Source organism: Petaurus breviceps, unplaced genomic scaffold, assembly GCF_028583685.1.
Source record: "Petaurus breviceps papuanus isolate PSGF00001 unplaced genomic scaffold, PetGlider_PUasm1.0 154, whole genome shotgun sequence".
In the NCBI taxonomy this organism is placed as follows: Eukaryota; Metazoa; Chordata; class Mammalia; order Diprotodontia; family Petauridae; genus Petaurus; species Petaurus breviceps.
In genome coordinates, this window is record NW_027185715.1 from 7545215 (window position 1) to 7559406 (window position 14192).

General features: G+C 35.2%; 1 long non-coding RNA gene across 1 annotated transcript in view; it reads left to right on the forward strand.

The window, feature by feature from the left end:
• LOC138155389 (uncharacterized) overlaps positions 1–12547 on the forward strand; it is a 35191-nt gene extending 22644 nt beyond the window's left edge. Inside the window, exon 3 of the long non-coding RNA XR_011166821.1 lies at positions 10307–12547. This is a non-coding gene — a long non-coding RNA (uncharacterized lncRNA). The remainder of the gene's footprint in view (positions 1–10306) is intronic.
• Positions 12548–14192: the final 1645 nt, after the last annotated feature.

Sequence of the window (14192 nt, forward strand, 5' to 3'; positions counted from 1 at the left end):
TGAGTTTAGGTTCTGGTCCAATCAGAATAAAAGCTAAAGATCATGAGACTTCAGAAAGATCATATCATGCTAAAGATGGAAAGGACATTAGGGATTTCATCATATAGCAAGTAAGAGTTCTTGAGGGGTTAACATTTTTGACCAAACATAGAATTTTCTAGTAGTTGATAGTTGATGAAAATGTGATCTAGAAAGGTTTGGTAACTCAACCAAGGACATATGAGTAGTTAACAAAAGATAATAGAACTAGAACCAAGTCTTCAGGAAGATCTTTTCCAAATGTCATATATATATATATTCAGAGCTCAAATAGGGAAGGGAAGGGGATAAGCATTTACCCGATGCCTGCTATGTACCAGGCATTGTTACTAAGTACTTTCCACATATGATCTGTATTATCTCCCAGCAACCCTATAAGGTAAATGCTATTATTATCCTCATTTTACAGTTGACAAAACTAATGCAAATGGAAGTTAAATAACTTGCTCAGGGTCACACAGCTAGTAGTCTAAAAGCTATTTAGAAAAAAAGCTTACCCTTGTACTCAGTTCCACAGATTTTCCAAGGTTATTTCCACTAATGCTATGGCTGCATTCTAAAAATTGAATGGTATATGGAATCATGATAATACCTGATATTTCTATACCATTTCCAAGTCCTACCAAGCACTCTTGAATCAATGTTATTGGTCCTTACAACAGCATTATGAAGAAGAGATTACAAATAATATTATCTTTACCTGACAGATAAGGAACTGAAGCAGAGTCAACTTAAGTGATTGGTAACAGCCATTTATGTAATTAGTTAGTGTAAGAAACTGTCAGAGGGGAAATCTGAACATAGGTCTTTGCTGCTTCCAAGTTTAGCAGTCTTTTAAGTACATCATATTAAGAGGTGGAAGAAACCATATAAGTCACCTGATTTTTGACCAACATCTGACCTACTTGTATAGCACATCTGATAAGTGGATATTTGGGAAGGGTTCTTAAGAATATATATATATATATTTATATTTATATTAATATATAAAAATAAGAATATATATATATTTAGGGGCGGCCAGGTGGCTCAGCGAGTAAGAGCACTGGCTCCAGTGTAGGGATGACCTGGGATCAAAACTGGGCTCAGATACTTAGCACCACACCCAGAAATAACTGGCTGTGTAATCTTGAGCAAGCTACTTAACATTGATTGCTTTAAAAAAAAAGAATATATATATTTAGAATAGAGAGAAAAAAAGCAATGTTTATAGGAGGAAAGTTCACTGTATCAAGGAGATCTTCCCCTTGGTGCATATGGCAGATTTCTGTTTTTTGCTCTTGATATCCCTTCACGTTGTGTGCCTATTTGATATTGCTTCACATTGTGTCCCTATCACACACATACACACAGATCCCACCCCCCACATTCACAGTGTTCATATTTACTATATATGCATGTGCATGCACATGATATATACATGTGTTTGTGTGAATACACACATGCTTATACATGCCTATACAATTTCATGTGAGTGTATATAGCTACAGGGCAGTGTAGTACAGGGGCAAGAGGGTCAGTACTTGGAGTCAGAAAATTGGGGTTTAAATTCTAGTTCTGCTCACTATATTGTGACCTTGGGCATATCACTTCATCTTCCTGGGCCTCAGTTTCACCCTCTGTAAAATGAGAGGCCTAAATTAGATGACCTCTAAGTTCCCTCCTGGATCAAAAGTGTATGATTCTATAACCCTAGCACCACATTCATAATTATTAGCAGCAAAAATTCTTCCAACAGCCAAAGGCCATTTGTGCACTGAATATTTTCAAGGAAGATGTGGGAATGATTAGAATGTTATTTAGTGGAAATCTTAATTAAAGAATTAAAAAAAAGTGCCCTTTGTGGTCCCAGTTGTTAAAATAAATGGCCATTTGAACCTGTGCCTTTAGTTGTTTTGGATGGGGAAACAAAATTATGGGATGAAAACCAGTACTTTCCTGGTTTGTCTGGAAATACTTCTGTTATCTTGAAGATCAAAATATTTTTGTTTTGCAATAGAAATAGGTATATGCTTATTCATAAAGTTATTATTTCATCATTTCTTTTCCTGGCATAATTCTTCTTCTAACACAGCAACAATTACATGTGCACAAAGATTTCTAGGTCAAGTTCTTAGAAGTTTACCCAATTAAATTAACATATTCATATCATGTTGTTAATATTTCACCCTATAAATTGCCTTAAAATAAAATAACTGAGTTCATATACAGTTGGTCCCAACCTCACAGCATTCTCCCTTCAGCAGCTTCAGTGACAAAGTCATCTTCTATAATTATGCTTTAACTGTACCTTTGGTACACGGAAAGCAAAATAAGAGTTTAATTCACTGTACATTTAAATCCAGTTGAAAAAAAAATACATTAGCATTAAAAGAACAATCAATCTAAAAGTGAACAAGTTCATCCAAGCCAGCACTAAGAAGAGTGAAGGCTAGGGCAGCTAGGTGGTGCAGTGAATAGAGCACTGGCCCCAGAGTCAGGAGGACCTGAGTTCAAATGTGGCTTCAGACACTTGACACACTTACTAGCCTTGTAACTTTGAGCAAGTCACTTAACCCCAATTGCCCTCCCAAAAGCAAAAAAAAAAAAAAAAAAGAAGAGTGAAGGTATCAGGTTCTACCCCCACTCCCTTATTCAAGTAAAAGCTATATTTCAGATGAACTGTGTATTGAAAGATTTATTTGAACTCATTTCCTCCCATTTGGAATGTTAGTTGTCTCTGAGGTGTTCAGTAATTGATAACAAACAATCGATAAATCTTACAGGGGTCCCACACCAATATTGGAAAAAATGCCTTGGCACTTTGCTACCCTAATGAAAATTGAACCTACAATTCAAGTTGAAAGGTTTATGTAAATTTCATAGGTATTTTAGTGAAAATATAACTGATTCCTTATTAAATCAATTCCACTATCTATAATTCCCTTTCTTGTCTCTAATGTATATATGTACAAATAAAATTTACATTCCTAAAAATGTGGGAATTGCTTAGTGGTCCTCATAGCAGAGTTTTAAGACCAAATTGGGGAAATAATTTCTCTTTTGTGCATCAGATCAATGTGATGGGATGAAAATTTACACAATGCAGAAGATATTTCACTTTTCTGCTTATTTTTATTAATGGAGGATTCAGTTCCTCACACTCTTATTCTATCCTTTCCCCCTTCCTCCCCCTAAATAGTTTGGGGTTAGAAATGAATACATTTATTTTGGGAGTAGAAAATAGCAAAAACAAAGCCAGCGTCCAGGCAGCTATTAGTAAGGAAATGAGCAAAAGTTGCGATGACTTTGGTTGGTATTGACATAATTACCACTTTTGTGCCAAAGTAGTGTGTGTACATTACTGATTTCCTATACTATATTTCTAAGTGAGATGTAGCATGGCTTAATGCATAAAGAACTGACCTTAAAGCCAGCCTGAGGTCAAGTCCTGCCAGTGACCCTGAATAGGTCATTAAACATTTCAATATTCTAAATAGCCTTCTAATGCCAGCAATCTTGACTTTCTTTGTGTCATGGAGTCCTTTGGTAATCTGGAGAAGAAGAGGGACCCTTTCTCAGAATAATGTTTTTAAATATACAAAATAAAATTCCTAGGATTACAAAATAAAGTCATTCTGAAAGACAGTTATCAAAATATAAACAAAAATGAAAACAATAACATCCCTCCCTCCCACCCCAAGTTCACAAACATCAGGTAAAGGATCCTTCTTTAGGGCGGCCAGGTGGTGCAGTGAGTAAAGCGTCGGCTCCGGCGTCTGGAGACCCGGGCTCTGTTCCTGCCTCAGATACTTGGCACCCACACAAAATAATTGGCCGTGTAACCTTGAGCAAGTTACTTAACCCCGATTGCTTAAAAAAAAAAAAAAAAGAATCCTTCTTTAAGACTAGAGTTGCAGAGAAGGGACTGGACCACATTCGGAGAGTACGCCTCCTCATTCAAGATTTCCATATATCAGTTAAATTTATAGGTCATTTCCCAAACCCTATCTCTGAGATACAAAGTTGGTTCTTGGATTTATTGTTGTGTGTCCTTCATTCTAAGGAGGACCAATGAAATCAGGAGGATGATGTCTTGACTTGTAAGTGAATTGGGTTTGAGTGAGGCAGAGCTGTGCAGTTATCACCTAGGTCTATGATTCCTAGACTTAGAATAATAGGCTGCTTCATAGAATTGCTGCCAGATGAGGGGAGGGGAGGGCACAGAAAGAAAACCAGCGCATCAATGCACTACTAGACATTTATTAGACATCTGTGGTGTACAGAGCTCAGTTAGGCACAAGGGCAGAACTGAGGAATCCTTCTAGTGAAATCAGTCGATGGGCACAAGGGGGAAAGGAAAAAGCAAATCTTATGCAGTCATCACCTAGAGTCTAGGATTCCTAAACTAAGAATAAATAGAATAGAACAAAAAAGAGACAGTCAACAAGTATTTACTAAACACTTATGGCACTATGGTAAGTGCTAGCGATACAAAGAAATTCCCACCTTCTAAGGAGTTCACAAGCTAATGGGAAAGGACACAGAGGAGAACTTTTGGAAGTGTAGAGTTGTATACTAAGCAAGAATAGTTAGCTGTTTGCTGATAAATATATAGTCATGAAATGCTATCGTTATCATAAAACAATGAGAAATTTAGAGTACCTAATAATATAATGGTGTTATAATATAAATATTATCAACAATGCTATTGTTGGCAGAAGGAAGATTCATCATAGTGTAGTGGAAAGACAATCAGCCTTAACCTGAGGGAAAACCTGGGTTCAAATTCAGCCTCGGACGTGTACTGGCTGTGTAAACTAGGACAAACTTAAGCTTTCAGTATCCCAAGCAATGCTCTTAGACTCTTAAATTGTTAGAACAGTTGCTGATCTGCATTGGTAGAGGAAATGTAATCATCAGAAGTTCCTACACCAATGAAATTATAGGTTTAGGTCCCATTCACCTCTGGGGGAAAAACAAAAACACAAACAAACAAACACTACCGCCACCCAAAAATGTACTAATATAAAACTTTTTATTTTGTTATTTGAAAGAAAAAATATTTTCATAGAAAGAATCTAAAATTATCTAATCTTCCAATTGATGCAGAAATCTTCAATATTTACAAAGAAATGGGAGGAAAGATATACTAACGATTCAGTGTTTTCCCTTCTTAACAGGAGTGAATTGTTTGAGAGTGAAAGAGAATTGTAGAACTAATAAAGATATATTTTAGAGTTTCCACCCATTTTATAGAGACTATATTGTTATCTAGAAAGGGGTAGGTGGGAATAATTACTAATGGGATTCCCTTCCCTCCTCAATTTACCTACAAATTGAGAGAATATTAAAACAAAATTATGCCTGGGCACACCTTTAAAAACAACCAAATGAAAGTTGCATTGAGTTCTATGTTTTATTTTATTTTGAATTTCTTTCATGGGATTTTTGCTATTTATCTCTTTGTTTTCTCAATTTCAGTTGGTTAGAAGATCCATGGAACTTGAGCTTTCATCAAACTTTTAAAAAAATTATATTAATTTTTACAGGGCTCTGAAAAAACATGCTAGAATAAATAATTTATTGAATGCCTTTTGAAACCTTAAAGCATTAATTCAGCTCTTAAAAAGCAAGCAGATTAGCTCCTTTTTTTCCTGGCAGGTCATTCCCTGTATCATTTTGTGCTTTTGTCTGGAGCAACAAACGTTATTATTTTTCCTTTTGCATGTTCTCTGCAGCAGACCATTTTCAAAAACCAGAAGGGTTGATGTGCAGCACACACAAGGAAGATTTACACAAAAAAGAACAGCTGTGTAAAATATTGCCTTGGGGAAGGGAAATTTACTGAGCTGGTGATTATAGTGTATGAAGCTCAAGGCATAACAATAACAATCTGAGTGCCATTTCTCTCCCTCGTGCAGTGCAGTATTTTATCTCTTGCCCTCAGAACCAGAAGACAGTCTGTATTCATGATAGCAAGTGCTATTCTCTCTCTCTTTTTGTGAATCCCATTTTATTGCAACCTTCTGCTTTCAGTTACTGAAAACTTCCAGGAAAATCCTTCATGGAAGGTGAAACTTCTAATATTTGGTTTTCTGCCCAAAGTGATGTTTTGAAGGGTAAGAGATTAGGAAATCAGGTCAGTGATTTTGAGCCATGGCAATGTGACACAACACTCCTTTTATATTAAAATATTACTTTTATGTTGTAGTGATTTTAAAATGTTTCATAGTCTCAATATTATTCAAGCAACCCAGCCTGGAAGGAGGTCTCAAATTTATATTGACACACATGAGGGAGCTATTTAAATTTTATTCTCTTAAAATCCCTGACTTCAAGCTTATTCAAACAAATTCCTTGTTGTATAAATAGTTGGGACAAAGCTTTTACTTCTTGTTGAATGAGTAGAGACATAAGGAAAAGGTACTAGAGGAAATCCCTACATTTAATTAATTTTTCTTTAAAAAAAATTCATAGATATGTTTTGTTTTTTACATTCCATACCTTCATAGATCACTACCATTTCATGAGAAGTCTCTTGTAACAAAGTAAAAGTGTTAAGTAAAATTAATCATACACCTAAATTTATTAATTTCTTTTTGTAAAGTTTTACTGATGTGATTTGTTTTTATATTATGCACAATTTACTCCCACTTCATGAGAGGTCTCTTGTAATAAAGTAGAAGAGCTAAGTATAATTAACACCTACATTTTTTTCGGGGGGGAGGGAAGTATTAGAAATTTGGAGAAATTCCTGATGTGGAAAATTCCCTCCATTAACACAAGAGCAGTAGCTCATCTGTAACTTGAATCCTTAGTTTTCTGAGGCATTGAGAGTTCCTATGACTTGTCCATGGTTACATAGTTAATAAATGCCAGAAGCAGGACTTGAAACTATATCTTTTTTTACACCAAGGCCAGTTCTAGATCCAGTATGATGTACTAATACTTATATTTAATGCATTTTTTGAAATGTTAAGTACTATATTGAGTGCACATATCAAAATGTTTAATTTGTGAGTTTTTTGGTCTGGATTAGTGATTTCATTGATATAGAAAAGTCCTTTGACCAATGCAGAGTAGCAACTCATCTGTAATTTAGAATCTAAGGAACTGAAAGGTTAAATTCCATGTCCATGGTTAGAAAGTTAGCATGCAATAGAGATAGAGCTTTAACCCAGATAGATCTTGACTACAAGGCTTATCCTCCATACAATATGCTACTTTTGTCTCTCCATTATCCAGAATAATCTTTGCTATGTTAGAAGAACTGTTTTGTTATAGAATTACCAAGGCTCTGAATCTGAAAGTTCTATCTAGGGATTTTGCTGATAGATGCATGATTTACTTATACTGGATTGAAAATGGAGACCCATTACTTGGTATTTATCTCTGTTCCATGTGTCTCTTTAAAATATATTTATTAGTGTGTTTCTTATCTATTCTTTTTGATTCTCATTCCATTTAGTAAATCATGTTTTTAAAAAATAGACTTCTCTTCCTCATGTCAAGTTAGATTATTATTTTAAAAAATATGTGAAAAACATATTCACTTTCACTCACACTAAGAATGATCAGTCTCTGTCTTACTCTTACCACATCTAATATGCTAGAGAGTCTTTGATTAAGCAGATAAATTGTATCCACTTGGAAGAGGAATAGAGAGTATAATGTCAATTACCGCTTTCTTCTGCTCCCAAGGCAGAAGCACAGAATGTTATGGAATGATGTAAATAAAATATTTGATACTAAAGATAAAATGAAGCATATTTTTCTTTATTGATTACCTAACCTAAAATTCTGTGCTTTAAATGGGTAAGTCACATTCTTTGAGTATTATATTAAGGAAAAACCAAATAAATTGATAACTGAGGGAGGCACAATTTGGCTTTTCATAAACAACAGGGTGCTACTCTCCATCAAAGATGGAGGTCTGAACAAAGTATGCAGTATACATATTTGCCATTATAAGAATGCCTAGAAGTACCATCATACTTTTCTCAGGAAGGTCCATATTCATCCTATTATGTTTCCCCCCCCTAAATAGGATGGCTAAATGATTGCATTTCTCCTTTCTTTTAGTTCCAACATCACTTACAAGCCTGATTTGGGGATGGTACCCCTTTCTAACATCTTCTAATTTTCCCCTAAATTAAAGAAGAATGTTCTGAAAAAGTAGTTCTGGAAATCTGAGCAATTACACTGAATATTTCCTGCAAAGAGGTTCAATCAGAAAGAAACAACTTTAGATTTATATCAGAGGTCAGCAACCATCAGTAGCCTCTTAAAACTCTCTTGTCGAAATATGTGAATCTTCAAATTCAATCCTTGAAAGTACTATTGAGATCCACCTAGGAGCAATTTCATCACAATTGTATAGCATGACAATACATAGTGTTAAGGGACAGAGTAAGGAATATGGGTCATCTTGTTGAAACAACACAAAGAGCTGGAGAACAAATAAACAATTCCAAATGTCGCTGTAGGGGATTGACATTTCTCCTCTCTGTCCTTTAACTGTCACTCTTCTATCTCAATACAACTGATATAAACAAGTGAGCCACCATACTTTTTCAGCAAATGTTTCTGAATGTCAATATTGTATATGACTTTTCCTTCAGACATCCCTTTTCAATTCTTGGTATGCGAGTGTTTCTGTGATCTCATTGTCACTGCAGAAATATTGGGAAGACATTTTTTAATATGTTAATAGCAGCTTTCTTTCTAAAGACTAAAAATAAGTTGACCTTGTTTTATAACCAACTACATTGGTAAAATATAAATCACAGTTTCATTTCTTTCTTTTTAAGGATTACTTTAGATTAGCATTGGAAAATTCAAAATTTTAGACTATACCTTTTGTTATTACTTTTTATTAATATTTCTGTTCTGTGCATTAGCAAACATTTTTGCTAATGACAAAGTTTTAATCCTAAAGGAAATTGATTCACCTCCAAAATAAAAAAAAGAGAACCAGACATCCTATTTAGTTATAATTATCAAATTTCATGTGGTATGGAATCAGAATGTCAGAGTTGGCAGGGATCTTAAGGACCAGCTGGTCTAATATCTTTTGTTTACAGATGAGGAAACTGAGTCCTAGAAAGAGGAAGGGACTTATCCAAGGTCACACAATTACTAAATGAGGAAACCAAGCTTGAAGTCTAGGTCTTCTAATTCTAAAGATAGAATTCTCTTCATAGCTTCTTGTTTGTTCTCTCATTCCTTCTACAACGTCTTGTTCCTCTCTGCCATAATAAAAAAAAGGATGAAAGTGCTAATCGTAGATGTAGACACATCAGAAATATTTCTCCAATGCGTAATATATGTGGTATACATACAGTAGTATGTGTGTATATACACACACATATATGATATGCATATGCTTCAGTTTTAATCCCTACCCCCTCCCAATATCTTCATCATTTAACATCTATATAGGTATAGGTAGTCTGTGAAATATGCCTTCTAATTTCCTCTATGTAGTTCATGTGTTTTGAATTTGCTTGAATATCTCTACTCAAGCTTATGAAAAACTCTGGATACTGGGGTAAGCATTCACTCCTGTGCATAAATCTTTTTCTTCTAAAATTCTGCTGTTCATCTTTTTGAATTATTAACAAATTTAAAAATACAGTTAGGACCAGATAGGGTACTATAGAAGGTAAAAACACTTCAAGAATGAAAGAAGGAGTGCCATAGTTTGAACTGCTCCCTCTTTTAAATCCTGTTAGGGAGCAGGCAAAAATAGAGTGGTAGTTCAGAGTTTTTTCCTTTGTTGGCAACAGTGGAGAAAAATTTAGGAGCCTTCCCCCCAAAAAAGAGAATATATGTCTAGATAAAAGTCATATTGTGAAAAACAATGCCTTTAGATCCATTGTGAATTTCTTTATCCCATACCCATCTTTAGTATGACATGATAGTGAAAGAGGGTTGCAAAACCACCTAGTGGATTCTATTGATGTTAGGACAGCAAAGTCTAATCATTCAGGCCAAATTGGGGTCATCTGAATGACTGGGAAAGCTCCTTTGTCTCTGTAGATAGCTGCGTTACAATGTGAAATAAATATCTTGAAGAGGGAGTTTTCACTGGATGGTTCCATATCTTTTAGGCCAATGGAACTGATTTGAAAGAGAAAATTTCAGAACTTTGAAACCCATGTCCATACATAATCTCTGTCCCTGTTGTATCCTAATAATACTGGCTTTATTATATTGTGTTCAGTTTCTTAAAGGCTATTGCTTGCTGATGAAATGCTGATCATGTTTTCTTTTTCCTTTGCAGGTAACCCATTAGCTAAGGACAAATCAAGCCTAAGGCTGAGAACATTAAACATACCCATGTCTGGAATGAATTACTGGTATCAACCAGAAGGAAACTTTTTATACAGTGGGGAGTGCACCCTTTGGTACCCTCACATTCTTCCCAATGGGATTCTTGGCTTGCAATTAACAGCCCTTTGAGATCACAACTTCTACAAAGTCAACCATGAACTTCTGTGGGTTGTAAAGTTCTCAATGAGGTTAGACTCTTCACACTTGTAAATTGCACATGCTAGAAGAATTTAAAGTTGTAGTCGAAGAAGTTGGTATGCTCGAAGATGATGGAGGAGACACTAAACTCATGGGTACTTGGCTCCAGATGTGATTGCCTTTCTAGTTTCTGAAAGTGATCTACAAAACACTGGCTGGTCTACGTTCCCAGGCCCTGTGTTTCACTGGCTGGCAGGACTGCACACAGCTTTAATGATATTTCTTCTGTAGAACTTGTCCTCTGGCATGGCATACCTTTGAACTTTTTGATTTGTATTCTAATCTTGGAGCTCTCAAAGCCTATGTATTTTAACATCTTAAAGTTGCTTTTGTTATAGGAATGGAAATATATATATATATATCTATTGTTAATGATGATTGTTGGCAAGTAATAGTTATCTGATACATCAATCATATAAAAATGTGTAGACAAGCTGACATCTTTCCTTCCCTGAGGCAAATGGACTCCTCTAACTCCTTGTCAATTAAGTAAGTAGTGGTCAGAGCTGGAGTACCATTTTCACCATAAGGTATTTTGTACCTTTAGAACATTTCCTTTTACATTTTTTTTCCTTTCCCAAGCTGTGTTATGTGCTTTGGTTCCTTAATGTACCATTCTTCCCCCCATTTACACCAATCAGAAATAAGCAGTCACTGATATTAAGTAATCTTGATTTTTGAAAATTGCCAGGGATGCATGCCAGTTTTATAATGCTGAACTTAGATGCTCTTCATTTTAAACTCCTTTTCCTTTTCCTTTCTCTCTTTTCTCCTTTTCTTTTTCAAAAGACTGTCTCTGACTTGAACACAATGGTGATCTGGATGCTTATGTATTTGTCTGCTAAATCCTTCTGTTGATAGAGGAAAGGGTTCACTTTTCCTAGTCTCCAATTTACAAATATTTGCTTACAGTTATCCAATTCAAACCATTTCCTAGGCCAGCATTTCCCCCCACATTTTAGTGGCTAGCTTTTCAATTTGTTATTTGCTGTTCTGTAAAACGTATTCTAAATATTTAAAAAAGCCTTAAACATCTATGAACTTGTTTTCTAAGTTATTACAGAATGTATAATTTTATACTTCATTTACTATATTCCACTTGTAACATGGAAGCAGAGGAGAATGGACATTGCATTCCTATTCTGTACCAATTTCTGCAACATGATCCTGTAGGTGGGAATGAAAAGAAGGGTGGGATTTCAGTACTTTTATTTTGTAAACAAACATGAAGACTGTACAGATGTGGGTCTATTGAAAACAACTGTGTGGGCAAGCTCATTCAAGCAGCTGGCATGAGGCATCAATATGCTGGAGAAGCAGGGAAATCTTTTTATTTTTACAACTCATTGACATGGCCAATTAGACATAAATTGGGTTCCATGATGGATGTGCACCCTGGAGTGCTTTGATAATTCACTATATGCAATGCTATTCCAAGACCAATTCATTACCTCTGCTGTTTTATTGTGCAGGAGAGGTAAAATGTAACAATTATTGGAAGCGAAATTGGAGACGTAGACTTATAGCATCGTACTGAAGAATATTGCACACCATCAACATTTCCAGGGAAAGAGATGTGTGTCTGCCTCCATTTTAATTAGGTGTTGTTACTAGAACCAGCTAGCTGACTCTGAATGCCTTTTCCCATAAGCTGTACAGACCTGGGCAGAAAGGCATGTGGGTTGGAAAGGCAGAACATCTTCTGCAGGATCATCCCTTTTTTGGGAACAGCGCAAAGCGAAGACTTTGTTCTTTTGTAGGCTAAGTGTTTGGCCCCCATTTGATCTTAATTCCACATCATGCTTCTCCACATAGCTTCCTTTGGCTCCTCTTGAAACCAACACTGGAAATTCTGTATTATATACAAGTGTAACACATGCATATCAATAGGTGAAAATAAATGAACTTTCAGATATTCTAACTAGATTATCCCCAGTAGATTAATGTTGTGAACTATTCAGAAAAAGTGAATAAAATTGTGATATAAAATTGACTCCCCTTCTTGGATATACATTTGTGGTATATGCTTTCTCTTCTTTTATTCTAACAATATTTCTGTCTCTAATAATAGCTAGCTTTCATAGAAGTCTTCAAGGTTAATAAAATACTTTTACAAATATTACCTCATTTTATCCTCACAACCACCATGGGAGGTGGATACTATTATTATCTCCATTTTATAGATGAGGAAATGGAAGCAGAGAGTGGTTAAGTGACTTGCCTAGGGTCACACTACTAGTTAATGTCTTAGGCTGGTCAGGTCTTCCTGACTCTTAAATTCAGTGTTCCATCCATCGTGCCACCTCCCAGTTGCCTCTTACTGTTTCTACCCAGGAAAATTTTTACATTAACATTATTCCTGGAATAATTATTTAATGAGTTTCTAAATAAAATGCCATGGCAAGTTCTGCTACCTCCATTGGTTTATGATATTTAATTTGCTATTTTCTAAGGAAACAGTTTGAGCACATTTAGCCCTGTCCTTCTAGGTCCACTTCCCCCGGCAAGGAGAATGCTGTGTTGTTACCCAAAATATGTGGTGTAATTTTTTTCTTTGAAAATGGCTTAAGATGCTGTTTTAGTTATGTCTTGTAATTTAGTCTATAGGAAAAAAGATGTAATACATCAAATACACATGTACCTGTGGCTTTTCTTAAAAATAATGCACTAGTTATCCATTAAGGCAAGCCACAGTAGCTAGCGTTTCTGATTAAAATATAGGGCAGTAAGAGGTTGATTTCTGAGAATCCTATTGAAGTTTATAGTTTCTATATTTTTCATATAAGACCATGACAGCTTTATTTTCAGTAGAAGTCTATTGCCAAAATACAGTGTTTGTTACCTGTTTTTTCCTTAGATGATATCTCCCAAGTGCTCAGATCTGCAATTTATTTTTAGACAGGTTGGTGGAGAATAGGAAAACCACCCCAGGATTTCAAAGGCAAGCTGATTATTATTCATTATCCTCTTTCAGTAGACTCCTTGTTGGAACTAAATGTAATCATACACAATTATGACTTGTTATAATAAGGGGTAGATTATATGGTTATTAACAGGTGTTCTTTTTTTCTACACGAAGTTCATTTTGTTGATGACTTTTCTCTTTACATCATAATTATTACTGGGAAGAAAAAAAAAGCCCTACTCTTCCAGATTGAACTCTATCTTATGTGAAAGAAAACAATTAAGCAAAAATATCTGATATAAGGATCACATTGGATAACATACACAACATCCTCTCCTTGTAGTCTTCTACCTCTTTACCATGAGTAAAGAGTATATTTCATTGTTTCCCAGAATTTTTACTGGTTTTAAAAATCTTTTCATTTATATTAAAGCCAATCAATTTCATTTATATTAAAGCCAGTTCTTTCATTTTTGCTAATTTTATGCTGCATCAATTATAGCACCTATTCCCAATTTATGAATTTCTCTTATTCACAATTTCTTACTTCTAATAATATTCCAACATATTCACACATCTTTCCTTTCCTTTCCTTTCCTTTCCTTTCCTTTCCTTTCCTTTCCTTTCCTTTCCTTTCCTTTCCTTTCCTTTCCTTTCCTTTCCTTTCCTTTCCTTTCCTTTCCTTTCCTTTCCTTTCCTTTCCTTTCCCTTCCCTTCCCTTCCCTTCCCTTCC